Source organism: Pan troglodytes, chromosome 7 (assembly GCF_028858775.2).
Source record: "Pan troglodytes isolate AG18354 chromosome 7, NHGRI_mPanTro3-v2.0_pri, whole genome shotgun sequence".
In the NCBI taxonomy this organism is placed as follows: domain Eukaryota; kingdom Metazoa; phylum Chordata; class Mammalia; order Primates; family Hominidae; genus Pan; species Pan troglodytes.
The window spans coordinates 131,574,651-131,602,112 of record NC_072405.2 but is presented as its reverse complement, the minus strand read 5'-3'; the positions used below and the strand labels follow the sequence as shown (position 1 = coordinate 131,602,112).

The window sequence follows — 27,462 nt, the reverse complement described above, 5'->3', positions numbered from 1 at the left end:
ATGGTTATTTCAAAATAAAAGTTTTAATTAAAAACACACACATACAAAAATAAAATTAAAGAAAAAAAGTGAATGCCAGTGGGATCAGGATTTCTTTCTTGGGTGATGGAAATGTTCTGATCACACCTCAGCTCTATGGACAATATGTTATTTGTGGTGAATATTATTAATATTCACAGCAAATAATCACTTTAAAATCTGCATTCAACAAAGCCGACCAGGGGATTCAAAAACCATGCCACAACAGGTATTTCTTAAAATTTCCTTTTTTAAAAAAAATCCATCAGGAAAAAATTACAGTTATTAGTTTTTTCTCCATAGATATATTCAGCAAAGCATAAGTCACCTCTCAAATCACACAGTCATCTGAAACTAAATAAAATCATGTAATGCAAAAGCAGATAGGAGTAGCTTCTTTGGAGACAAAAAGGGCACTTCTTTCACCTTTGCATGAAAATGTTCCAAAATAAGGAGATGACTCAACTTGCATCTCCTGAAACATTTTTCTCAACCCCAAATGTCACATATCATTTCCTTTGTCCAAGACCCCGACATGGGCAGATAATAGGGAAACCTGAAAGCCTTAGTAAGTGCCTGCGTCTGCCTGCTTCACTGGAAGCTATCCTGTGGTGGCGGGAAGCTTTGCCCATTAAAACGAAGAAGAAAATGTACCATCTTTCACTCAATTGTTTCTGTAACCCTGTGAGGTAGATGTTCCTGTTTCATGTATGAGCGAAGAACTCAGAGATGGGATATTACCTAGTTAGGAGCTGTCAAAGGCAATATTCAGACCCACGCCAGACTAGAAGGAATAGCTTCTCCCCACAGCACTGTTGTTAAGGTAATTAGGTTTAATCGTATAGCTGATAAGGAGAAGAATCATTATAAAGTGGTGGCCAAGAGGATAGACTGAGAATCAGACTGCCTGGATTTGAAATCTTCTTTGCCATTTTCTACTTGAGAACTTAATTTCCAGTGCCTCAATTTCGTCATCTTGTAGAACAGGCCTAATGATGCGATTCTCTCATAGGGCTGTTATAAGGATAAAATTCATTCATTCAGTCATATGAATGAAAATCATACGTTCACATATATGTTGAATGAATTTATTTTTGATATATATTTGAATATATTTTACTGAGCACCTATAATGTGTGAGGAACTATTTTAGGCTTTATTAGGAATAAAGTGGTAGGCACTTTATTAGGAATAAAGTGGTAGCCAAAAGAAAGAAAAAGGGCTAAGATTCTTAGATTCCTATTCTCCTTTTTTCAGCACTTTAATGGTAGAAGGCATACAATAAATGAAATAAATACAATATATAGTGTATTAGATGTCAATAGGTGCTGTTAACAGAGAAGACTTACGGAGGAAAGGGGTAAGACATGAAAAGTACGGTAGCATAGGTAATGAAAGTAACAGGGTGCCTGTCAGAGTCAAATTAGAAAATGTTACTGTAATTAAGAACAGAAAGGCCTGTTTCAAATTTGGCACACAAGAGCACATCCATAACCTTCTGATGCCACTGATTCCAGGACAAAAAACAAACAAAACCAAAACACTGTGCAGAGAGACAACTACAAAGGATGAATTGGGGTGGCTTCTGCCTTTCAATTGGATCCAGAGAAAAGTCCTTCCAGGAGTGACACAGGTCAATTCTTCAAAAAGCTGGCCCATGAGTGTTCTCAGATTGTGAGCTCTTAATTTCCAAAGTTATCTTCGGATAATACTAGACGGAAGAGAAGAAAGGCTGGACATTCACCTGGGCAAAGCTCACCTCTCCGGCAAGTTATTCCTATTGGCTCTGTCAATATTGGGGCACTGGGTAGAAGTATCTTGATGGCATTTCCTAAGCTCTTATACTCTCAAGAGGGTGTAGGTACCGCTAGGTTAACTTCTGACTACAAACTTGTTTTGCTGCTGCATTGGTTACTCTCTAGCTGAAAAACAACAACAACAAAACATCAGAGGGTTATTCAGCAAACAGGGTGCCATGTAGATTTCTTCTTTCTTTCAGTAGGAATTAGGAAGAGAGCATATAGCTTGAAGGAGGAAACAGGAACTCTTAAGAAGCAGTTTTCAAACTGAGATGCACATTGAAATAATCTGGGCAATTTCAAATTAGTTCAGCCACTATAGAAAGCCGTTTGGAGATTCCTCAAAAATAGTCTGCAAACTCTTTTTCAAAGAACTTATACAGAACTACCATTAGACCAAGCAATCCCATTACTGGATATGTATCCAAAGAAATATAAATTATTCCACCAAAAAGGCATATGCACTCGTACATTCATTACAGCATTATTGATAACAGCCAAGACAAGAATTAACCTAGATGCTCATCAATGGTGGACTAGATAAATAAAATGTGGTATATACTTATTATGGAATACTATGCAACCCCGAAAAATGGAATTATGTCCTTTGCAGCGACATGGATACAGCTGGAGGCCATTATGCTAAGTGAATAAAACAGGAACAGAAAATTACATACCACATGTTCTGACTTATAAGTGGGAGCTAAATGTTGAGTACACACGGACACAAAGAGGGGAACAATGAACATTGGGGCCTACTTGAGAGTGGAAGGTGGTAGGAGGGTGAGGGTCAAAAAACTACCTATTGGGTACTGTGCTCACTGACTGGTAACAAAATCATTTGCACACCAAACCCCAGTGACCTGCAATTTACCCATGTAACAAACCTGCACTTGTACCCTCTGAATGTAAAATAAAAGTTGAAAAAGAAAAAAAAAATACAGTGATACTTGGGTTTTCTCCCCAAAGATTCTGATTTAATTGGTCATGAATGTGGCCTGGACACTGGATTTTTGTCAGAACTCCCTAGGTTATTGTTGTGGGTAACCAAGACTGAAAATCACTGATCTGGAATAAAGATTAAATGAGCACCTGTGGTAGAAGACAACTTTAACTTCTTAATGGATGAAAGATTTAGACAGCAAGTAATGTCCAGTAAAGCAAGGGGAGGATAGAGAGGGAAGTTCCTGCAAACTAATGTAAGAACAATTAAGATAAAGAAACCTTAGCTGCATGGAAATGCAGTGATTACATTAATGCAAACCTTCCTTTATGTATTTTAAATAACCACAATGGTTGGTTTGCATATGCATGATTGTTTTAATATATTCTTCTTTAAAAAAATTAATGCTACTGAGTGCAATATTTTTTTGACACATTTAACCATAAGTGGCAGATAGAATAACACCTCTCCTGTCCCCAAGATATTCATGTCTAATCCCTGGAACTCGTGAGCATGTTTTCTTACATGGCAAAAGGGACTCCGTAGATGTGATTAAGTGTTTTAACATATGGAGATTATTCAGGATTATCTAGGTGGGCCAAATGTAGTGTCTTTGCATGAAGGAGACGAGCAGGTCAAAGTCAGAAAAAGGAGACGTGACGATGAAAGCAGGGGATAGGGTGACACCTCTCAAAGTGGAAGAAGGGCTGCGAGGCCAAGGAATGCAGGTGGCCTCTAGAAGCTGAAAAAGGCAAGAAAATGGATTATCTGCTGGAGACTTTAAAAGGGATGCAGCCCTACTGACACCTTGAATTGAGCCCTGTAAGGCTCATTTTGAACTTCTGATCAACAAAATGTAAGATAATAAATGTGTTGTTTTAAGCCACAAGGTTTGTGGTGCTTTCTTACAGCTATAATAGGAAACAAATATCCCATGCCTTTAGAAAGACCAGCTCTTTATGGACTACAAAGCTATCGCTATACTTCCAAAAAAGCATTCACCTATTTTGTAGCTAATAATTTAATTGCAAGCATAATACTCAGGAGGAAATAGACAAAAGATGTGCTAGCTTAGCCAGGCAACCCTATAAAATGCTGGCAGAAGTCCAAACATCTTAGTTATTGTAGAAAAGCTCAGGACTTGGATTTAATGGAGCTACTTAAGATAAAATACACCTGGAAACAAATTCTGGGTCATTATTGTTAACTTACCAAACATGCTAAATCTCCTGCAGGTATTAGGACCATAGCAGAAGAGCTCTGTACTACTGTCTCTCAAACACCTTCACAGTGGAATTCCTTGAGGAGCTCTTAAATATTTCAATGCCTAGGCTACACCCCAGACAAATTAAATCTGAAATGCTAGGGGTGGGACTGAGAAACCTCTGTTTTAACAAGTCCTCCCTAGGAATGGTTCTCATCATTAATGACTTTACTGATCACTTCAGGATGTTGTTAAAAATATCCAAGGTCTGTGTTTTTAACAAACACCCAGGTGATGCCAGTGACAATGACTTTGAATGGCAAGGTTATGTAATGCCTTTTTTTTTTTCCCATGAAACTTTCCCCAGTTAACCAGTAACTCAGAAAGTGTTTAAATCAAAAGCTTATAGATCATTGTATTGGAGTTGCCGGTGGAAAGGCAAGCATCCTGTATTTAGCTCTGCTTTTCTTTGTCTATTTTGCATATTGCCTAATCTTAAAATCATCAATTTTTAGCTCCCAGATACTCATTACAACTAAAAGGCAAGAATTTTTTTTTTTCAATCTTACGTGATGCTGGGGCATATAGCATTGGAGAATCTCCAACTTATTTTTCTGTTCATTTGGTTCTCTCTCCCTCAGTATATTGAACAGAGTTTTTATTAATAAAACAAAACTCATTCATTGTATTCCAAGTGACAATACATAATACAGGAAATGAAAAGCTTATACAAACATTGGATGGCTGGGGAAGCTGCTGCCTGATTTCCTGACATCAGGAAGTATCAGATGTAAGAGAAGATGTAGCTAATATTCTCAGGTGCCTGTGGAGCCCATGTGTGTGATCCCCAGGAATCTGCTGAGAATCAGCTATGAATTTCAGGACCCTCAGGAGAGTTCCCCTCAATATCTGCTTCCTACAGCATCGAAGCACCACTGCACTGCTCTCCTCTACTCTCTGCCCATGTATCTCTTTGCAATAGCAGCTACATGGAGTTAGCCTCTATGGAGAAACAGAAGAGGAAGAAGATGTAATTCTTTTCCTCCAGGCTTTCCCAGTTTAAGACAGGTGTCAGACACACACAAGTAACTACGATAGACAGACTTAAAGTTCACTACTTGTGATGGTTAATTTTATGTGTCAACTTGATTGGCTTAAGGGATGCCCAGATAGCTGGTTGAACATTATTTCTGGGTATGTCTGTGAGGACACTTCTGGAAGAGTTTAGCAATGGGAATCAGTAAATTGAGTAAGATCTGTTCTCACCAATGTGGGCAGGCATCATCCAATTCATTGAGGGCCTGAATAGAACAAAAAGGCAGAGGAAGGGTGAATTCTCATGCTCTCTCTTTAAGCTGGGGCATCATCTCCTCCTCTCTTTGGACATCAGAGGTCTCGGTTCTCAGGCCTGAGGACTCCAGGACTTACTCCAGAGGGTCACACCCTCTAGTTTTCAGACAGCAGATCTTGGGACCTCTTAATCTCCATAATTGCTTAAGTCGATTCCCATAATAAAGTTATTGATATCTCTATCTATGTATCTTTATATATCCTTCTGATTCTTTTTTTTTTTGAAAAACCCAACTAATTCACCCCTGTTATACCCTAGCTCAAAGGCTTAAAAAGCTATGCATGTCAAAAAGAAAGCATCAGGCATTATGTAAGACACCGGATGTCATTCAGATTTGACTAATTCGAGATCTTATGAAACACTGCATTTTATCAGGTCATCTACTACCATCCTCCTATTTCTTTAAAAGTACAAGAAACTGAGCTCATCAAAAATACTGAAACAGAAAAAAGAAAACAAACAAAGCATTTAGGTTTAGGCAAAGGCTTAGGTCCACAGTGTTTATCCAGAATCTCATCTTAGTCAATATTAAATCATACACTGCGAGTGTTCAGAGTACCCACAAATAGAGCAGGGATTATGCAGCTGCAGAGCAGCATGTACAAATTTTTCTTTTACTCAATATGTGTGTATTGTACATTTATAAAAATAATAATAGCTACCACTATTTAGTATATCACTTGTTACCCACATTACTTCATTTTTACTTCACACTCTAAAAGTTATCTATCTATATGTCTATAGAGCCTGTGATGTTGCCCTAAGCTATGTTGTCTCACATAACATATGAAAAAGTTCTAGTGTACATTTATCATGCATGTTGTTATTCTTAACAACAACAAATAAAAAACTATTCATAAATTATGTTACTAAGTACATTATTTACATATTTTATTGTATTTAACACCTCTATTCAAATTTTTATGTAGGCTGTATTGATTTTTCTTCTAAGCAATTTATTATTTTTAAAATGCTGTTTTTAATGGACAAATCATAATTGTACACATTTATGGATACAATGTAATATTTTGATATACATGCACAGTATGAAATGATTAAACCAAGCTAATGTATTCATCAGCTTGCTCACCTATCTTTTTTTTATAACAATGAAATATTTGAAATTTACTCTTTTAGTTACTTTGGCATACTTTTTGTAATATTTAAATTATTTTACTTCATAATGAAGTAAAATAGCATTTAGTGTTGCTCAGAATATCCAGCTCCTTGCTGGGATTGGACAAATGATTACTAACAGTAACTCTCAAATAGCTTACTATTATTATTCTTACTATTATTTATTGATAATAAATGGGTAGTTTTCTTTCAGCCAATGAAACATGAGACACTATATGAGCAGATTCTCAAACAGCTTTTATTTAAGTTTGATCATCTTGTTTTTTAGAAAGTCTTTCAAATGTAAAAAGAGGTTAATCTTTTTATTCAAAAGTCTCAAGGAGAAAAACAGCCCCGAGAATGTGAGTTTTCTCTGCAGTAGAGGTATTGCAGAATTTAATATTTTGGAGGGATTTCTGTGAAATGAACTGAGCATCTCTTTAGATTGAAGTTTATAACATAGCCTCCGTGCAGTGAGAATGTTTTCATGCTTCCCAGCTGTTCCAAAACTCAAGCTACAAAATACAGTAACAGATGGGAAGAGCCCCTCAAGAGCACCTTTGGACTTACCAGAGTTAACGTGTCTCCATGCTAAACCTGCCTGTTAGTAAATTCAAGACCGGTTCTCCTAGAGTTAAAGAAGCTTAGGATGCTATTAAAAATGAGTGCACCATGGAGGATTCATTGGAAAAAACTATTATATTTAATTAAGTATTCTGGTTATCTAAGCCTCCCACTCACACAGTAAAAGTGGTTTTTGGAAGCTTCAATGGCCAATAATGGGCTTGTAGTTGGAAAAATAAATGAAGTCCAAATGCTTTTTGGAAACAGAGGATTAAGCCCATAGTTGTTGACTATGTTGAGACATTCACCACTCCAAAGAAAGAGAGTAAGGTAAACAACACAGATGAGTGTCAATACAAACAGCAAATTGGTGATCAAGATGGCATGGACAGGCTAAACAGAGCCCTTGTTCTCTGAATCTAATTATGTTCAAATAGTTCTTTTTTTTTTTTTTTGCTTTTTTTTCTTGAGACGGTGTCTCGCTCTGTCGCCCAGGCTGGAGTGCAGTGGCGCGATGTCGGTTCACCGCAAGCTCCGCCTCCCGGGTTCACACCGTTCTCCTGCCTCAGCTTCCTGAGTAGCTGGGACTACAGGCGCCCACCACCAGGCCCAGCTAATTTTTTGTGTTTTTAGTAGAGATGGGGTTTCACCATGTTAGCCAGGATAGTCTCAATCTCCTGACCTCGTGATCCGCCCCGCTTGGCTTCCCAAAGTCGAATAGTTCTTAAGGGAAAACAATGGAAATCCAGACTAGATAAACTGAAGTGGTGTGGAAGTTTTGCAAAGTTGCAGAGGTTTCTAAAAAATGGGTATTCTGATTCATATTTAAAGGCAAGGATACCAACTTTACAATGAACTATATAACTGAACTCAGAAACAGGATCTAATAAATAAGCACTTTCATCTTTGGTTTCCTGTTTTCTTCATTTTAAAATTATGTTCTGATTTTCATGGTCTATAGAAAATCCACACTTTATAATACCACATCATTTACCATTTGGCAGTACTTTTTTTTCGTGGCTATTGGTGTTATCTTCATGGTCAATCAATGTTTGTGTAAATTCTCCATAAGAACAGGAAGACTGTATTTGTTTTCCTCTCAAAAGCAAAACGGCAGACATTTGGTACCTATCTAAATTCATCCTGATGCAAATCAGAGGTTTTCACAATATTAAACTTTCACAATCCCTTGCAAAGAAAGAACATAGATAACATCTGCATCTCTGTGTATGTTGTGCACTTATTCCTCTCCTCCTCTCCTCTTAGCTTTTTTTCCCGTTAGGCTCCTATAGCATAAAAGAGACTCATATTCTACATTTTCCTGACGGGATTGTGACAATTGGCTATTGTAAGACAAACTGACTGAAGCTTTAAATTCTGTCTTGGATTTTCCAGTATGTGAGATAACACAAATAATCAAATGCAGAAATCAGTACATTATTATCAGAAAAAAAGTTCTAAACATACACACACAAATTATTCTAATAAAATAATTTGTTAGGTGCATGCAATAGATAAACTAGTGCAGTAGTTCCCAGCCTTAAGTGTGCATCAATAATACCTGGAGGGCTTGTTAAACCACAGATTGTTTCATCCCACCCCAAGAATTTGATTCAGAACTGGGGTTGGTCTTGAGAATTTGCATTTTTAACACATTTCCAGGTGATGCTGATGCTGCTTGTCTGGGTACCAGACTCTGAGAGCTATTTTTCTATATAAACACTCTAGTGCTCCAAATCCCTTCTTCAAGTCCAGTGCACCCATCCTGCACCCCCAGGTGCTGGTAGTATTGGCTGCTGGCCACTCACAGCTGTGATGCTTATTGGAAATTGCTCTCAGGCTCAGTGAATGACCTCTTCCAAGGTTATAAACCTTCCCAGAGTTTACCATGCAGCAAATTACTGGCTGAAGGAGGATAAGGCTTTGCCAACTTACTTCAATTTGAGATCAATCAGCCGACAGCTCAGTTTCAATTGTGTTGCGGGCAAGATTTTTTTCTGTTTCTTCTTACCTTACTGCCTTATAGGTATGTCTCCCAAGACCACTCCCCAATCAACTTTTGCACAAAACTCCCTGTTTCAGAGGAATCCATTATAAGACAATATCAAATAATATTTTGCTCCAAGATTATTTGAATTGTTGCTCTGGGTAAACACAGTCCAAGTGTCCCAGGAGATACATTGACCCCTCTGCTTTCTAACATCATGGAAAATTATGTGTTTGACCATCTAGTCTGAGAAACATATTATTCAACTTTATGTTGTCTGATCAGTTTCTATCTTATACCCCAGAACTCCTCTTATGCATTAAGAAAAGACTCAGTAAAATAATAAAACATGTAAAAGAACTTACACTGTTTCAAAACACAGCTTTCCCTACTCAAATATTCTTCCTGTTAATGATAAGTTGATGGTTAAGAATTGTCATAGCCTGAAATTTTCTTCCTGTTAACTCGGAACTCAAAGCTACTGGTAATGACCAAAAAAGCTGAATATACTCTTCTGAAACCCAAAACCCCCTGTTAGCCTTTTGCTGATCTTCTTGTTTTTCCCTATACTATACAATGTATTTGACGATACTAAGGTATTTTACTCATGGGAATAGAAAAGCATGTTAAGGTTATAGGAAAAGAATAACACAATTTAAAAAAATAAAACATCAACTAAAAAATACAGCTAATCTCAGCGTCAAAGTCTTTCTTGATTTACATCTTTTAAAGCTATATTAGGTTTTCCTTGTGTATAATTCAGATTAACTGGAAACATACTATTCCTAGATGGAAACTGGCAGTGTCTGGAAAGAAATAGTCAGAAAAATGGAGATGTAGAAGACATGAGAATGAAGAAGCAGTGACTTGAGGTCAAGTAGTTGCTCTGACTTATCCTATTTGTTTCTGCGGGACCTTGAATTTAATAACTACTGGGCAGTTGGTGTCTGTGGTGAACTAAATGTCAGCAACTCACAAGAGCCTGCTGTATTTGGATGTAGGACCCTCTCCATTCAACACAGCTCTGGGTGAATGTGCTTTGTCAAATGCACATATCAAGAAGAAGAAGGGGCAAGACCATGGCACAGATCTGGATGTCACTTCAGCTAAGTGAAGTGCTTTCTGTCCTATCTGGCACTCCTAAATCTCTGCCCTTTGCCACGCTATATGTTTCCTAATAGCTGGCACTCCATAGGAAGCCTTTGTCAATGCAAATGGAAGCAGGCAAAATGCTCTGTATGATGTAAAGAGGACAGTTCACAAGAGGGAGTCAAATATTGGGCTAGGTCCTGCCTACTACTGGCACTGACTATGGAAAGGCAGCCAAGGCTAGAGTGATTTAGATCAAACAACTATCATGATCAGACGTATGGGATGTGTGGCTATGAGACTTGTGATTCTCTCACTGTCTATGCCAGTTCAGGAGACACAGCACTTGTAACCCAGTAGAGAGTCACTGAAACTGAGAACAGGTGTCATCTCTCAAATAAGGTAACATGTAATTGATGTATACACTCATCAAAAGACAAGTCACCTTGAAACTGAGCATGATATTTCATAGATTACTTCAAGACCCAGCTGATATTTGTTGAGAATCAATTAACCACTAGGAATTTTAGAAAAGAGACAGTAAGACACAGGGTATGATTTCAAGGAACTTATATCTCAGTAAGGGAAATAAGACAAGACCAAATAATCATATTACAAGGCAGAACTGGATAAGAAACTTACAATAGTGTAGAAGTTAAAATAAAAGCAAAACCATCCCCAGGAAAAAAAGGTTGTATCTTATAGGTAATGCTTGATTTCTAGTATTAATCATTAGCTATAAGGCTACCCACCTATTCATACACGCAACACACATTCACTGAGCATTTAGCATGTACAGGCTGCCGTGCCAAACCTACAGATGTAATAATGTTAGAGTAAAACAACATGCACTAGAATCAGTGTTTGTTCCCATCTGAGGCAAAGTATAATCTCAATAGTTTGTTGAAATTGAGAAAATGCCCCTGACTAATATAGTACACCCAACATGGAATGAGCTATCCTGGAAATATTTCTTAAATATTCTTTAAAATTCAAGTTGTTGCAAAGCAGGTAAATTTTAGTAGACATCCATAATCTGTACCCTTTGTGTAAATAGGTCATAATATAAAGTGGGTCTTCTTCCCAATACTGTTAGTCAGAGATAAATAAGAATAAGGAATATCACTTGCAGTTACTTTTTATGCAAGAATCCATGCTAGATAATAGTAATTATCAACATTTCTTTGTGGTAAGAATTATTGTCTGCATTCTCCATCTAAGCTAAGACTCAGAGAAGTTAAGTAACTTGCAAAAGCGTATCTAGTCAGAAAGAAAGAAGGCGGGGTGCAAATGTCTGTCTATCTGTTCTCTGGCGAGCTGATGCCAATATCCCACAGTGTGGTGTTGCTGCTGTCCCAGCCTCTTCCACTGTCTTCATCAGGGATTTGGTGATTTCTATTCTCCTGAACTAACTTTACATACAGCTAGTACAGACTTAGCCCACTGTTTTTGTCTGCCAACACCCCTCGTTTTTATATGCGAGCTTTAGATATAAAGAATGGGAACCTTAGTTGCAAAGACGGTATTCAAAATACTTAATATGTACTATGGCTCAACACTTAGTTAATCAGAAGAATGCCTGATCAATCAGAAGAGATACTAGCAATAAACAACCAGCGCAGCCATACTCACATAAACATCAGCTCAATATCAACCATGTGTGGTATACATCTATATTAAGGTTACATTTCCCATTTAGGAAACATCTTACATAGACATTTCACTTTGCCTATTTCATGAAACCATTATGAGCTATTACAGACCTCCAAGTGTACACCTCTTATCATATCTTTATCTTTATGTTGTCTTAAACGTATGGAGATGTTTTATTGGGAGGGGATAATATATTTATCTTAAATGGGCTACCCCATCTATGGGTATGCACACATTGCTCCAGAAACGTAAAAATAGCTGAACTGCAAATAAACAGCATGGGCCAAAAATTTACTAAACTGCATTAAACAATGGATGACCAGCATTATAGATGAAGTCACAGGTTTTTGATGATATACTGTATAACAAAGCAGCTGGGTACAGCTTTTTCCAAACCTTAGTTTGTTCATCATACCAAGGGAATTCATTCATAGTATTATTAGAAGCTAAAATTAGCTTTTTTGGGGGAGGGGAGAAGGGGGTACGAAAAAGTATATAAATATGTCATGTGCCTGCCACTATATTAAAAATTCTTGTTTAAGTCTTACAACAATATCATTGCATCTATTTTTTTTTTCAGATAAGAAAACAGGGGCACTGGGAGATAGCAGAACAAAGATTTAAGACCAAGGAGTCTAGTGCCCATGTTCTTAACCACAATGATTTACTATTTACCATATTTAGAAGCTACAAAGTCATGATGTATGTGGTTTCAAAATGATCACTCTGGTCAAAATTCTTTAATAACTCCCCATTGCAACAAGGAAAAAAATACTTCCTATCTTAAATAAAGGTTCTTTAAAATGTAGCACCGGCCATTTACTCAGCCTCAACTCTGTGCTTTATTTCCAGATCTTCCTACGACAGTTATCTCAAACGCCTTTTCCTCCACGAAGTTCCCCTGGCTGCCTCCATCAAGGCATATTTAGGGGTTCTTTTTCCATATTCCCATTGTGCCTTGTGTATATTACCTGAATTTAGCATTTACCATGCTATATGTTTATTTTCCATTTACATGTCTGCCTTTTCAGAATACCCTGTCCTCCCTGAGGGAAAGAACTATCTCTGTCTTTATGCCTTGCAGATAGTAGACAGCTAGTAAATATTTATAGAATATAAGATTGGATGATCAATTAATAAATTATACTAGTAAGTATTATTTCTGCCAATAGTAACAGAAAACTCAATTCAAACTGGCTTAAATAATAAAGAAAATATTTCACTTCATATAAAAAGCATATGGCAGAAAAGGGGTCTTTGGTTTCATCCAGGAGCTTGTTGATATTACCAGTTTCTTTCTTGCTCTCTTTTCTTTTCCTTGGGTATCGTCAACGTCAACCTAAGGCTGACCTCTCCAAGTAGTCACAGTATGGCTGTCTATAATTTTCAGAAAAACATACATGCTTTTGTGTATCCAGAAAAAAATAGCATATTTTCTTAGCTCAAGTAATAGAATGCCTAGCTTCATCCTGATGGAAATGACCTAGATTTGGCCAGAAAAATGCTTTGTCCTAGTTGATTTAAGCCAGCCCCAAATGTCCAACCCTAACCACAAGCATTGTACCAAGGGAGATAGGATTAGCCCAGAACCAGTGGTGAGCCCCTCCCACCAGTATGTACTAGTGAGTAACCTACCCTACCATATGGTTGCTATATAATGAGGAAGGGGTGGAATGAATGCAAGGGGGCAGTTGAGGTCTATGGCATGCATGAATGGACTTCTCTACTCTGAAAAGATGCATACGCTCATTTTTAATAGTTGTCTTAGTCTGTTTATACTGCCATAACACAATACCTGAGACTGTGTAATTTATTATGAACAGAAATTTATTTCTTACAGTTCTAGAGGCTGGGAAGTCTAAGATCAAGGGACCAGCATCTGACAAGGACCTCTTGCTCCATCATCCCATGGTGAAAGGTGCAAGGATCCAGAGAGTGAGAGAGATAAAAGGGGGCAAAACTTATCCTTTTATAAGGAAACTACTCTGGCAATAACAAATCTATTAATCTATTCACAAGGGCAGACCCCTCATGACGTAATCACCCTTTAAAGTTCCCACCTCTTAATACTGTTACAATGGCAATTACATTTAAATATGAGTTTGGGAGGGGGCATTTAAACCATAGCAGTAGTGTAGTAACCTGATATCGTCCTACTAACATTTCAAAATTGTCTACTGGACAATGATATCTGACAGTCAGTCTCCTGATGCTGCAGTCTGCTTTCTTGTTGTAATACTATCAGTTCCTCTGCAGCTCTGTAGGCTACAGAAAATCTCCAGAATCTCCACTTCACTGACAAGTAATCTCAAACCAGCAGCCTTAGCAACCGACCCAACCACCCCAAATCAGAAGAGATCCAAATTTTCTAGGGGGTGTCTGGGACGTACAGGAAGTTGTTATTAACCAAATGACTCACATGCTGAATCACAAAACAAGAACCATTTGGGGAAAGTCGCCCCTCTTGGCTGTAACTCCAGAATGTGTTTCCAGTTAAGTTGACATCCTGAGGACTCTTTTTGAGAAAAAGCTCAGCACTGGCCAACATCATCATAGTAGCGTCACCAGGGGCTGAATGATAATGGCACACAATCCAAGGATTCCTCCACCCTTTTTAGTTTTATGCCCTTGAAACTCCCAGGGATACAATCTCTGGGAAATCCCAGACAGAGACTAGGGAATTTTCCATGTGCCAGGAACCCAAATTTTCTATGTAAGTTTCAAGGAAAGGCCAGCGATTCTCCACACGAATGGCATTTGAAACACCCCTCGCAGAAAGTGGATAGCCAGTTATTTCATTTACTTTCTCTTTCCTAGTAATTTTCATGTGAATTTTTACCATCCTAAAGATGGATATTTATCTGTGCTATGATTTAAATATTCTGATGTTTAGAGTGATAAAAGAAATTTTAGCTCAATGAAAGGAAAAACTTAGGAGATTAAGCTAACATTAAAGGCTCAAAGTTGAATGTTTTAATTTTTTATCCAGATTTACTGTCCCATGATATAGTGACTATTCAATATTTTCTACTTCAAACATATCCACCAAGAATTCTCAAAGTGCATCAGCTATCTCATTATTTCCCCATCCATTCATTTATCTATGTTTTCATTTAGTTAGCACATACTTATTGAAGGTCTTTTATGTGCCACATGCAGGCATATCCACAAAGGGTACTTTCACCAACCAAGTGGCTTGATTCCTGACCTCATGAAACCATGTCTAAAGCCCTGCTCCTCCTCCCATTGTGTGAAGGAGCTCTTCCTCCATTTAGTCTGAGAAGGGGGCCTTTTGGAGAGGAGGACTCTAATTGTGAGTTAGGCATCTGTGTTACTGCCATAGCGACCATAGTTTCCTGTTGGATCATGTCCAGTTCTCAGGGAATGAAAGTTCTCCTGACTGTAAGTATCTCAAGGGCAGGAGCCATCTCTACTTAATACTCATGTCCAGCAGAGTACCTAACACCAAGAAGGTATATAATAAATGATGCATACACCCAAGGAAATTCAGGCAAAGATGATAAGGTAATTTGCTACCTGCAATATAGTTCCATTCTCTGCTTTGTTTACATCCCTGGCTAGGGTTCTTCCTAATGGTTTAGACTTAGAGCTGTATCTCCCACAAACTGGACTATCTTGATGCATGCATCATTATGGCACACAGACATCGACACTGCCTTAATTCTGTCACAGACTCCATTTAAAGGTATATGTTTGAGTGAGTCAAATTATTTTAACTATATTCCAGCCACCTCAAACATCTATCTTTGAGCCTCACAGATGCTTTTGCCTCTTTTTCAGTTCTTCTTTGCCCCAGATTAAATTGGTTTTCTCCACACCTGATCATGGTAAGTATTTACTAGCCCAATACAGAAAGACTCAGAACGTATCCTCATTTGAAGATTCAGCTGCTCTTGGAAGGAGGAGCAAGCTAGGGAAAAAGGGAAGGGCAAAGAGAGTTGAGTTTTTTTTTTCTCTCTCCATAGAGCAGGGACTTTTACAATGCACGACAGTGTGTGAACAGAGCTGCGTGCTGTGATACCATTTAGTAATAATGGATGACTTGTGCTGCCCAGACTTAACAGGCCGGTGAGCAACATCAGGCTGCAGATGGAGTGCTCTGAGACTGCCATGCATTAAAAAAGGATAAAAAATAAAATTGTCTATGGCTATTGTCGACATATTTACCCCTTGTTTAGGGATTCCCATGGCAACAAAAACTGTTACCACTAGTGGAGGTGGGTGTGCTTCTTGCTCAGGAATGAACCCTATTTGCATGCAACTTCCCCCTCTAGTGACGATGTGGTGAATGGCGGGGCTTTTCATAGTTTGCTTTGGCATCAAGCTCTCACCGCCATATGTTACGGCTCTTAACTCCAAAAGCATAATATTGTTATATTAAATTAGCATGACTTATTTTTTGAGGAGCCTTCTAAAACTTCATTATTATGGGCTTAATTCTTACTTTCAAAGGTTTTGTTTTGTTTTCATATTTTAAACTAAACCTAGAAAATATCCAAGTTTCTGGCTTGAGCCAAGCTCTTCTCTGTGGCCTGCTTGTGTCTCACATTTAGAAACCAGATAAGCAAAACAACTAACATGGAAAGGGTGGTTAGGATCTCTGAAGCCACTGTTCTTTCCTTCCTGGAAGAGGTGCTGGTATACAGTTCTAATCTTAGGGATCTTTCAGGCATGCTAGTATTGTGTCTCTGCCCTGTCCCCCACAACCTTTCTCTCCCCAGCTGTCACTTATGATGACATCCAGATTTAGAACTCATATACAGACCACCCGGAAGCTCCAGATTATTCAGGGGCGAAACCTCTACACAAAATAGTACACATGGAAGTGGTCACAGAAGGATTAAAACAATCTCTACTACATCCCCAAACTCCTCAATAACCTTATGGAATCTACAGAAGGCCCTAACCTTTTAAGAAATCACAACTCAAGTCTTATCCCCTCATTTCCTCATTTTCTTCTTCTTCTGAGATTTTATAGACCTTTCTTTGGGTATTATAAGCTGCCTTGTCCTGTTAATATTCTTTATATGAAAATTGGTCAAGTGTTTGCAACTCTGATATAAATTCCTTGGGAACAAATACCTTCTTTGGAATGTTTATTTATTTAGTTTTGACGGTTGGTGGAATTTTTTTTTCTGCACACAACTTGTTGAAGCAATATTTGCATAGAGAGGCATTAGCCAATGGGAAATTCATGTTTCTGGTGTGATGCAGATCTCTGGAGGGTTGGTCCAGACATACTGTCCTGAGACATTGATACTGAGCAAGAAAAAAAGAGAAGGGAACTCTATCTCTATTGAACTAGCAGTGTCTCTGTTTATTATAAAATAATTCATTAATCATAGTTCCTACTATATCCCTATGTGGTCGCTATAATCCTCACTTTGTAGATAGGAAAACTGAGCCTCAGAAAGATTAATTAACAAACTGGATGTTACAGTGTTACCAACTGATGCTGACAGGTTTCAGATAAAAGTCTTCCTCTTGTATTTCATTGACTTCAAAAGAGAAGGTCTCAAACTTTTAATGAAGAGAAACTACTTTTGATATTTCTGGTATTTTGAATCCTCTAAGAAAAAAAAATGGGATGTTCTCAAAGAGCAGGTTACTAAAGTCTGAAAACAGATAATGGTTAGCATACTTCCCTTTCTACTGGAAATCAACCCTAAAAGAAAGTATAGAAAATAAGCACCAGTAGATACCTAGGTAAGGCTTGAAGATTAACTGATATTTCCAGGCCTTTGTATAGTAGACTCTTGATCAAGAACTGAGGTCCCATTATGTCTTCCCCAAAACACTAGTATATGATGTTTTTCTCTGTAAGAAGAAGGTAAGATCAAAACTATTTGAGAATCCTGCATGTGAAAATTCAGAATGTGTTCAGAGGAGTACTGCAGTTTAATAATTAAGGAAAAAAATAAAAGCTGTTTTAGCTTTGCTAAACTTCGAATTTTCCAAACACAAATAATCAAAGCTCCTATGTGTTTGATAAAACCCTACCAGGCTACATCTGTGAAAATAAATTTGGTAACATTGATCTTGAAGCAAGTACATGAAAGTTCTAGGCAAACAAGGAACACCCCAAAACTTGGACTTAGAAGTTGTGGACCTTAACATAAGGAAATGCTACGAAAGAAGTTAGACATGACAACCACAACCAGCTTGGATATAACTTAAATAATTTATATAAGGATTCACTTGGTCAAAGAATCATGTTTTGTTTTATGAAGCTTAATAAAGAAAAGGTAGAACTTCATCTTAAGTTGTGGTCTTGTTGACCACATTTTGTTAATTTACGTTAAGTGCAAGAGGCATTTTTGTACTAACTGTTCTCAAAGTCAAAGGGTACATTTCAAAAAATTCAGCCTTGGTAATCTCCTTTGGTACTTGCATTTTAAAAAGTTCCCACTATGGAACCATCCTTGTTTCTCCATCTTTCTCCTTCTTTTTCTTCTTCCCTATCTTCTCCTCACATCCATCCCTGAATCACACCTACAATTTTGGTCTGTTTCATGTCTAAAATAATGGGCTTAATTTTTCTCAGTGCTCATGTCAAAATTTCTCTACTTTTTTACTCCTCTCTATATTTTTTCATTGTTTTGTTTTCTGCAAGATTTCCCATTTTGGTGGTGGTGGCAACCTTGACAAGATTTTTGTGTCATCAAAACTATTTGAATTTTATCTCCAATAATTACTAAGTAGAAGACCTTGAGCAAGCAGTGTAGTATTTTTTAGTTTTTTTAATCTGTGAAGTAAACTTATAAAAATGTTTAAACATTTTAGAAATGCATTATACACATTTAAATATTAATCTTATGTCTACATAAAATGCAGTGTTCCAGTAGGCTGGCACATAGTAAATGCCTAGTAAGTATTAATTTTCTCTTCAGGGCTTAGAATTGTTTAGCATACTAAATTATTTTGTTATTTGTTTATAATCACTCCGTGAAGAAGATTCAAGAAAATGGAGGTTCTATTTGATGATGCAGGGGACTCCATAGACCCAACAAACAGTATAGCCAGGACTAAATGTAAATAAAAAGCTTGTCATCAGGCAAGCTACTCCTTCTGTCTTTACATCTCACAGTTTCATCCTGAATTTCCAGTGGAATATACTACATAATGTACTCATGCCTATAGTTTAGTTCACTTCTTTGATTGAAGTCTGTTGAGAGTCCCCAGGATATAAACCTAGGTTGTTACCCATACAACACCCACCACATCCTCCCAGTCCACCAAGATCAGCCAACAATAAACTAGAGAAATGATTTTGGTGGCTTTTATTGGAGATTTCAGTCTACAAATGGAGGGGAAATTCATGGATTATAGGTAACAACACATTTGGAAGAGGCAAATAGTTAATTCCAAAGAAGAACCATGTATTTCAGAGCATCTTTTATTCAAGAAAATTTAAAGTTTCTCCACTTCTTTCAAAGACTCTGGGGATTTTTTATTTGCATGGGGAATTTCCAGTGTTTAAAAAGTCTACATAAGGGTGTCTTTGTAACAAAAATAAGCATCATGAAGTCTGAAGATATGCAACTCTTGTTTATCATTAATGAAGGAAGTCATGTTGAAGAATTCAAGCAAGGCAATCAGAAGAGAAGCATATTATAAGATGAACTGATTACTATCAATCTGTAAATCTTCTTTTCCCCTTAATTTCTTCAACCCATGACCACTCCACCCCTGGCCCCACCATGTTTTCTTGTTATGGTCCAGAAAGCATATTTAACAAGGACAAGAAAGCAGTGATCCTGTTAACTTAACCAAAGTCCCCTTATTCTTATGTTTTAATCCTTGCTCAGCCATTCAATTCTGAGGTGACCTCTGGCATTTTTAGGAAAGGGGATTATGGTGCTGATGTAGTAAAGGACTGCTAATTACTCTTTTAAAAGCACTTTGAAACTATAGGGGGAAGATAAGTACTTGGCTGTAATAGGCTTGATCCTCATTTTTCTTCCACAGATTGCCATTTGCCAACAACTTGAATTAAGTCTATAATTAGAGAAATATAAAAATATTATAGTCTATAATTAGAGAAATGTAAAAATATTATAGCAGATTTAGTTTCACCTGTTGATCTACTAATTCAGCATTTATTGAACACCTGTTATCTGTGAAGGCACTATGTTGAAGCTTTAGTGATATTAAAAGATGGATTTGCAGCAACCCAGCTATCAATTCACTTGGTGTCTGTGAAAGGCTTCAGGCTGGTAAACAAATGGTTGCAATTTAATAAATAGGAGAGCATCCAGGACGAGACTGTCAAAGTACAGAGAACATGGGGAAAGGATCTGAATCAAGGAGGAAGGGCAGAGACGATATCAGGAATAACAACTAAGATTTGGAGAACAAATAAGACTTTGCCAGAAAGAGGTTTTCAAGCTAAAGTAGTAGGTAGTGAGAGGGGGTGCCTTTGAGTCTTCCAGATGAGAGAAATGCACATTTGAATAAACTGCCATGGAAGAAAGTCGCTGTGGAAATCCTGGATGTCCTTGGGAGAGTGGCAGATTGTGAATGTAATGTAGAGTGGCAGATGATGAAAAGAGATCAGAGGCCGATTGAGAAAAAGGAGTCAGTGTACAAGGAAACACTAACATTTCCCAAAGTGGTATAACAGAGGAGAGAGGAGCATGAGACAGTGAAAAATGCATCAATTTTTAAGACTTGAAGACACTTTAAAACCAGGCAGAAGTTCTCAACTTAGAGCCTCTAGTTTATCTGTGAAGAGCTCCTTCACCGGGATTCTCAATTGAAAGTATCCCTATACTTTTCTTTGTCTTTCATGTGACACAGCATTTTAAAATTTATCCTATGCTGCATCAATAAATAATAATTTCTCAGCCAATCGTCTCAAGGGGATCTGTCTCTTCAATTGAAACAACTATGGATTCATTGTTGGTTGTACTGCTGTGGAATGGTGATTATATAATTATTCTACTAAATAAGATTGATATGTTTAAATGCAAAAAGCAAAAAAAAATCATCAAAGCAAACAAACAAAAATCATGAAAGATACTTTCTTCTCTCGCCATCATTTTTCTACTTTGAAAAAAGTGTAGTTCAAATTTAAGAGTAAAGGATTTTAGAATTGCTATACCCAATCTAAACAACCTGATCTAGTATTGTTAATGGATGAAGATGACAGGCAAATATTGGTGTTGTAATAGAATGAGTCAGGTCTTTTTTTGAGACTGGAAAGGGAAAAGAGAGTTTCTGAATGCTTCACCGCTTTATCAATGAAGCTTTCTTTTATCCTCAGTGATTCAATCATGATAAAAGATGCTGTTTCAGGGTGGTACAGCAGGTTCATGCATATTGGTCAAATTTTTTTGCTGTAGAAACACCTCAGATATATGTCAGATTCCTTATCTCCATTTCCTATGTTAAAAAAAGAGAAATGACTCTGTATCTTCAGGATAATTTCAACTAATTTGGGTTTTTACAATTCCAACTATAAGTTAATTATTCTTTCTCAAAAAAATGACATTTGATGTTCTGATACTAGTCTAATATGTCATACATAGAAAAATGATTAATTAGGGGCAGAGAATAGGGTGAGAAAGAAGAATTAATTTGTGTAAAGACAAGATATCCATAAATAAAATAGCACATTGGGATGTTCAAGTTAAAGAATACAATTCAGACTAAGTCCTTAGTATCAGGTTTTAATGACTGCCATAAAAAATTTCCACAGACTTGGTGACTTAAAAGAACATGCATTTTTTTTTTTTAATTTTACAGTTTTGTTGGTTTTAAATCAGATTCAGTTCTCAGATACAGATACCAATACAGATGCTAGGCTAAAATCAAGATGTCAGCAGGGCTGTGTTTCTTGGAAGCTCTAGCAGTGAATCCATTCACTTGCCTTTTCCAGCATCTAGGGGCCACCCAGATGCCTTGGCTCATGGCCCCCATCCTTCCATCCTCAAAGCCAGAAACTGCATTTGTTTGACCATTCCTCAGTATTCACATCTCTTTCTTATGTCTCTTTCTACATTTAAGGGCCATCCTGATTACACTGGGGCTGACTGGTTACTAAAGGTGCTCTCTGTGTCTGCTGATTAGCAGCCTTAGTTTCATCGGCAACTTTAATCCCCCTCCACCATGTATTCACAGGTTCCAGAGATTAAGACACTGACATCTTTGGGGGTCATTATTCTGTCTACTTCATCCTCATGTCTTCCATAGTTTTTAAAAGCACACATGGGATTTTACAATTGCCAGAAACGTATTGGGTTTTAACTGCTTGCCTGTGATTTTATTTTTAATATGAAGGATATTGTACAAATGCTTGTTCTAACATTCAAGCTGTGGACTCTGTATGGCACTGGTGGATTTATCATGCATTCCATGCACTTTAGGGTTTCAGCAGGAAGAACCAAATAGTGTGCTTACTTAAGGCCATTTCCTTCCCCAGAGCAGAACATGCTCCCAAATAAGTTTTTTCACATTGTGTTTGCAGTTCAATAACCCCTACGTTAGTGTTTTTACCTTGAGTTTCTGTTCCCTATCTTTGATTTTTTTTTTAAAAGAAGATTTAAGACTATGATGAGAACAATAGAAGAAAAGTCATCATTTTGACTCATCTTCCTTCCAAATAATTATTTGTTGGCTTTGCTCAGTCCATTTTCGTGCTGATCGTGGTCAGTGGTGGAGAACTGTATTTGGAAAATCCATGAGATACTAAATCGAAGCACATAACGTAAAGGCTACGAAGCTTTTAGAGAAGAAAATATCAGTGAGAGAGAAGAAGCAGAAGAAGAAACTGGGAAAGAGGAAAGACAAAATTTGGGGAAAAGAGAGACAAAAATGGAGTTGTCATGAGATAAAGACTTTTGGGGAGATAAATAAGCCAAAGGTATTTTGGGGGAAGTCTTACAGTTTAACTCAGCTCTCAAAAATCTACCTTGTCTTTCAGCATTTTCACAATTGAATCTGTTTCTATTGAAGGTGATGTGTTGAGACTGCTCCCCTACCTGGGTTTTTGTTAAATAAAGATGATCCACAAACATTGCTTAAATATCTACCAAGCAGGGAAAGCTGGAACCAAAATAAAACCTAATTCTTGACTCAAGGGTCTTAAAATCTGCCTATATTTAAAGTTATAAATAAATAAATTCATGTTATAGAGAAAACAGTAAATTATGACGAATAGAGCTGATAAATTCTACAAGTGACCAGAGGAACAGGAAGTTACAAAGAAACTGCCACCTTATTTTATATTGAATGATGATAATGATTATAGCAGCCATTTGTTGAGTATCTACTATATGCTAAGCATGCCCTGATACTTTATAGTATCCTGTATAATTTACTCATAATCATGCAATATAGATACTATTATCTCTATTTTATAGGCAAATAATGGTCAAGTATTTGCCTAGAATAGGTGATGGAGCCAGTATTCAAACCCATCCTATGCTTTTCTTTTTCCCTAAGAAGTCACGTCACAGACTGTGTGCAAGCCACGTGACATCTTTAGTCATTGTCTTTATAGTCTTTAAAATGAGCAGAGTGTGTTTTCTGTCGCTGCCTGTGGTAAGCTGAAAAAAATTGTTCCACAAAGGTAGATGCACTTCCGGATCCCTAGAACCTCTCCATATGACCTCATATTGCAAAAGAGCTGATGAAGTTACGGATATTGAGAAGAGGAGTTTATCCTGGATTATCTGAGTGGGCCTTAAATACAATCGCATGAGCCTTAGAAGAGGGAGGAAGAAGGAGATCAGACACAGACATACACAGAGGAGAGGCCTATATGAGAGGGAGGCAGAGATTAGTGCTAGGGTCACAAGCCAACGAACACCAAGAAATGCAGGAGAGCCACAAGAAGCCGGAAGGATCAAGACACGGATTCTCCCTGATGGCCTCCAGAGGGAGTGCAGCTCTGCCAGCCCCTTGATTTTGAACTTCTGGCCTGCAGAACTGTGAGAAAATAAATTTTTGTTATTTTAAGCCTCCAAGGTTTTTGTTATTTCTTACAGCAGCCTTAGGAAACTCATGCATTGTCATAACAAATCACCACAAATTTAGCAGCTTAAAACAACACAAATGTGTTATCTCGCAGAAATCTGAAATGAGTCCAGGTGGGCTCAGCTAGTTCCTCTGCTTCAAGTCTCATAAAGCTGAACTCAAGGTGTCAGCTGGCCTGGCCTTCTATCTGCAGGCTCTGAAGAAGAATTTTCTTCCAAGAGCATTCAGAGTTCTTGGTAGAATTCAGTTCCTTGTGATTGTAGGGCTGAGGTCCCTGTTCCATCTAGGAACCTCTCACAGTTCCTTCAAGCTGGTCATATGGCCTCCTTGTCAAATGACCTCTCCATCTTCAAACCAGTGACAGTGCATTGAGTTTTTTCTTCTTTTCTAACCTCTCTGGCTTCTCCTTCAGCTGCATCTCTTCTGCTTCCAGGCTGTAAATTCTTGGATTTTAAGGGCTCATGAGATTAGATTGTGCAGACTCAAATAATCCAAGTTAATATTCCTATTTTAACATCCTCAATTTTAATTACACTTGCAAAGTCCCTTTTTGGCATGTAACATAACATATTCACATGTTCCATGGACATCTTTGGGTGGGGTGGGGAGCATTCTGCCTACCACAGGGAGCTGAGCATGGATTATGTCCAGATTAATGTGCTGTGAAAACATATGTATTACTTAGGGTGTGGATTTAACTACTAGAAAAAGGGACCCAAAATACGATGACTTAAATAAGATGGAATTGTATTTTTATCTCACTAGAGAGCCCAAAGAAGGCCAGCAGACAAGGCTGGAAGATAACCATGTCCTAACGTTGTTTCCTTTTTCTGCTCTTCCCTGGGGACTTGTTTTCGCCTGCAAGGTTGAAGGTGAATTTCCACCATAATCATTCACATTCTAGGTCAAAGTAAGAGTCCACACATTTGAAGTGGAATGCAAACAATTTCCTTTTGAGCACATGGTATGGAAGTGGCAGCATCACACCTACCCATTAGCAAGAACGTAGGACACGCCCATGCCTAACAGATAGGGAGGCTGGAACATGTAGTCTTCAGGTAGAATGTCATGCACTCTATTAAAATCTACAACTGAAAGAGAAGAAATTGTTCCAGGGACTACTAGAAATCTGCTACAACATGGAATCCAAACAAAATTGTAGGAAAAGGAAGGAAGAAAAGAAAATATCTGGAAGGAGGACATATTTTGATCAAAAAGTATTGCAGGATGGATAGACGGTCTATGCTTAAGAAACAACAGGTATAATATAATACATGGTTGGAACAGGGAGATAGTAGACAAAAATTGATTATAAGTCTGGAAATGAACAGAATCATCCCTCCTGGCACCATGGATCTTGAGTCTCGTTCATCATGTTATCACAGGGATTTAGCAATATTTCTGGCACATAGTGTGTTTTCAATACAATTTTAAAATTTAATTTTCCCATTGCAGGGAGATACGACTTCCACAAAAGCTAGGATAACTGTGCTAGCTACTAGGAACATATAAAAAGTGCAGGACAAAACATACCCCTGCTCTTTAGAGCTTCTGGTTTAGACAGAGGTAAATAGACAGTAAAATGATAATATAAACAAACTCATAATTACAAACTCTGTGAATAATATGAAGGAAAAGTAAAAGGAGAAAGTAGTCTTAGGGAAGTCTTCCTAAGAGAGGGAATTTGGAGCTGAAATATGAAGGATGGAACGATGTTGAATGAATGATGTGTAAGTAGGTGCAGGATGAGAAAGGCACATCCAAAGAGTGAAAAAGCACTCCAGTGTTTCCTACAGCTTGTGGACTCACTATCTGGTGATGTTTATTTTATTCGTTTATGTGTTTATTATCTTCCCTTCCAACTGGAAAGGAGTATTATGATGATGTATGCAGGTATGTAAACATGGTAATTTTATTGCATTGGTGAAAGATTCCAAGGACCTCCAATTACATCACTGTTTTAGCCCATTGGGCTCTCACAAAATATATAAACTAAATAGTTTATAGACAACAGAAACTTATTTCAAACAGTTCTGGAATCTTGAAAGTCTAAGACCAAGTGGCCGGGAGATTCAAAGTCTATTGAGAACCTTCTTCCTGGTTCATAGATGGCGTCTTCTCATTGTGTCCTCACATGGTGAAAGGAGCAAGGCAGCTAGTCACTGTTTGGAAATTCTTAATGATTTTATCTTTCAGTTTGTATTCTGTAAGAGGGGTAGCATGGGACAGTAGAGGATGCATGCAGGCTTAGAGCCTCATCTCACAGCTCTGCATCCCATGGCTTCCCTGGAATGGATCCTTGGCTTCCCATTGCCTTGGTTTCTGTTGCTCTGGCTGTACCTGACCTCCTCCATCCTAGCCCCACTACGCACCGCTGATGCCTCCTGCCCCTTTGCATCTCAGGCACTGCCTGTCCTCCTTCTCACAGGCCAGTGACCACTTTACATTGGGAGGGTTTGTGCATCCGCATACGTCATGGGGAGGGTCTGGGTCGGATGGTGTGTACCCTGTGGCATCTCAGGGTGGGGCAAGGCAGTGGTGGTCTGGGTCCCTGGCTGACAGAACGATATGTATTTGGTAAGGCAAGCCTATTACTCATTCCCAATTCAGGATTTTCAATCCCTAGAAGGTTACCCATTCATTATGGGTCGAGACAGAGGGCCATGGAAAGGCAGACTGGCTTCCTGCCCCAGAGAGGCACAGTGTGTAGGTCTGGTGGCTAACGGGAAGGAGAACTTGGCAATACGTGGGCCACATGAGCCAAGTTAGGAGTGAGGCTCCCAGTGCCTGTGAGAGTCTGCATTCACCCAGCTGGTGTCCCCACACCCAAAGGAGTGCACCATTAAATAACAAACAACGAACACCATGACAGGTTGAGAAAGAAAGGATGGAATAAAGAAAAAAAGGCTCATGTTTTATTACATTTAGTGGCATTTTTCCAGCTTTTTGAATACGGGGGCCACACATTTTCATTTTGCACTGGGGCCAGCAAATTATGTGACTGGCCCTGCCTAAAAATCACATACTAAATCATATTTTACTCATTATGAAAGCTGCTAGGAAAGCCAGAACAAAACTTACAACCCCACTTTAGCACAATATTAGAGAATTTATGGTATATATTTTGAGCAGTAAAATAAACTCAAACCTGTCTTTTTCCTTATTTTTCTTGATTTTATTTCTCTTTATCTCTCCATATATCCATAGGGGAAAAATCTTATTTTTCATTTATCTTTGAAAACATATTATGTATTCATCTAGGGTATAAATAGTTATGAATTCAATAATTATATACCTAACACACTCACACATGACCCAATAAATCTTGGTTGACATGACTTGTGATCCTTTACTTAAGATACGACGTTTCCATCATTGCAGATGGTACTGTTTTAATACTTCCCCCTCTTGTAACACATATCATACTTGTGATATCTGAATTCATCACTGGCTGGCATGTTCAATGACAACACCATGAAAAGAATCTGTTCTCTGAAAAGACAGTATCTTCAGCATTTGGACTTCTCACTAGAATAATCCATCAACAGTAATTTTTTTTTTACTGATTAACTACTATATGCCAAGTTTTTCTAGGCATTGAGGAAATTAGTGATGCACAAGTCAAAAGCTATCACTAGCCACAAGAGAGAGCTCAGTACTAGCAAGAGAGAAAGAGCATCAACAAGCAAACAAACAAATAATATCAGTGCAGATCACAGTATGTTATAAAGGAAGTAA

The 27,462-nt window shown here is 37.9% G+C and overlaps 1 long non-coding RNA gene across 1 annotated transcript in view; it reads right to left on the bottom strand.

Annotated features, from left to right (window-relative positions):
* The window catches only part of LOC134810795 (uncharacterized), a 501,171-nt gene that overhangs the window by 128,707 nt on the left and 345,002 nt on the right, over positions 1–27,462 (bottom strand). The gene's annotated exons all lie outside the window — the stretch shown is intronic.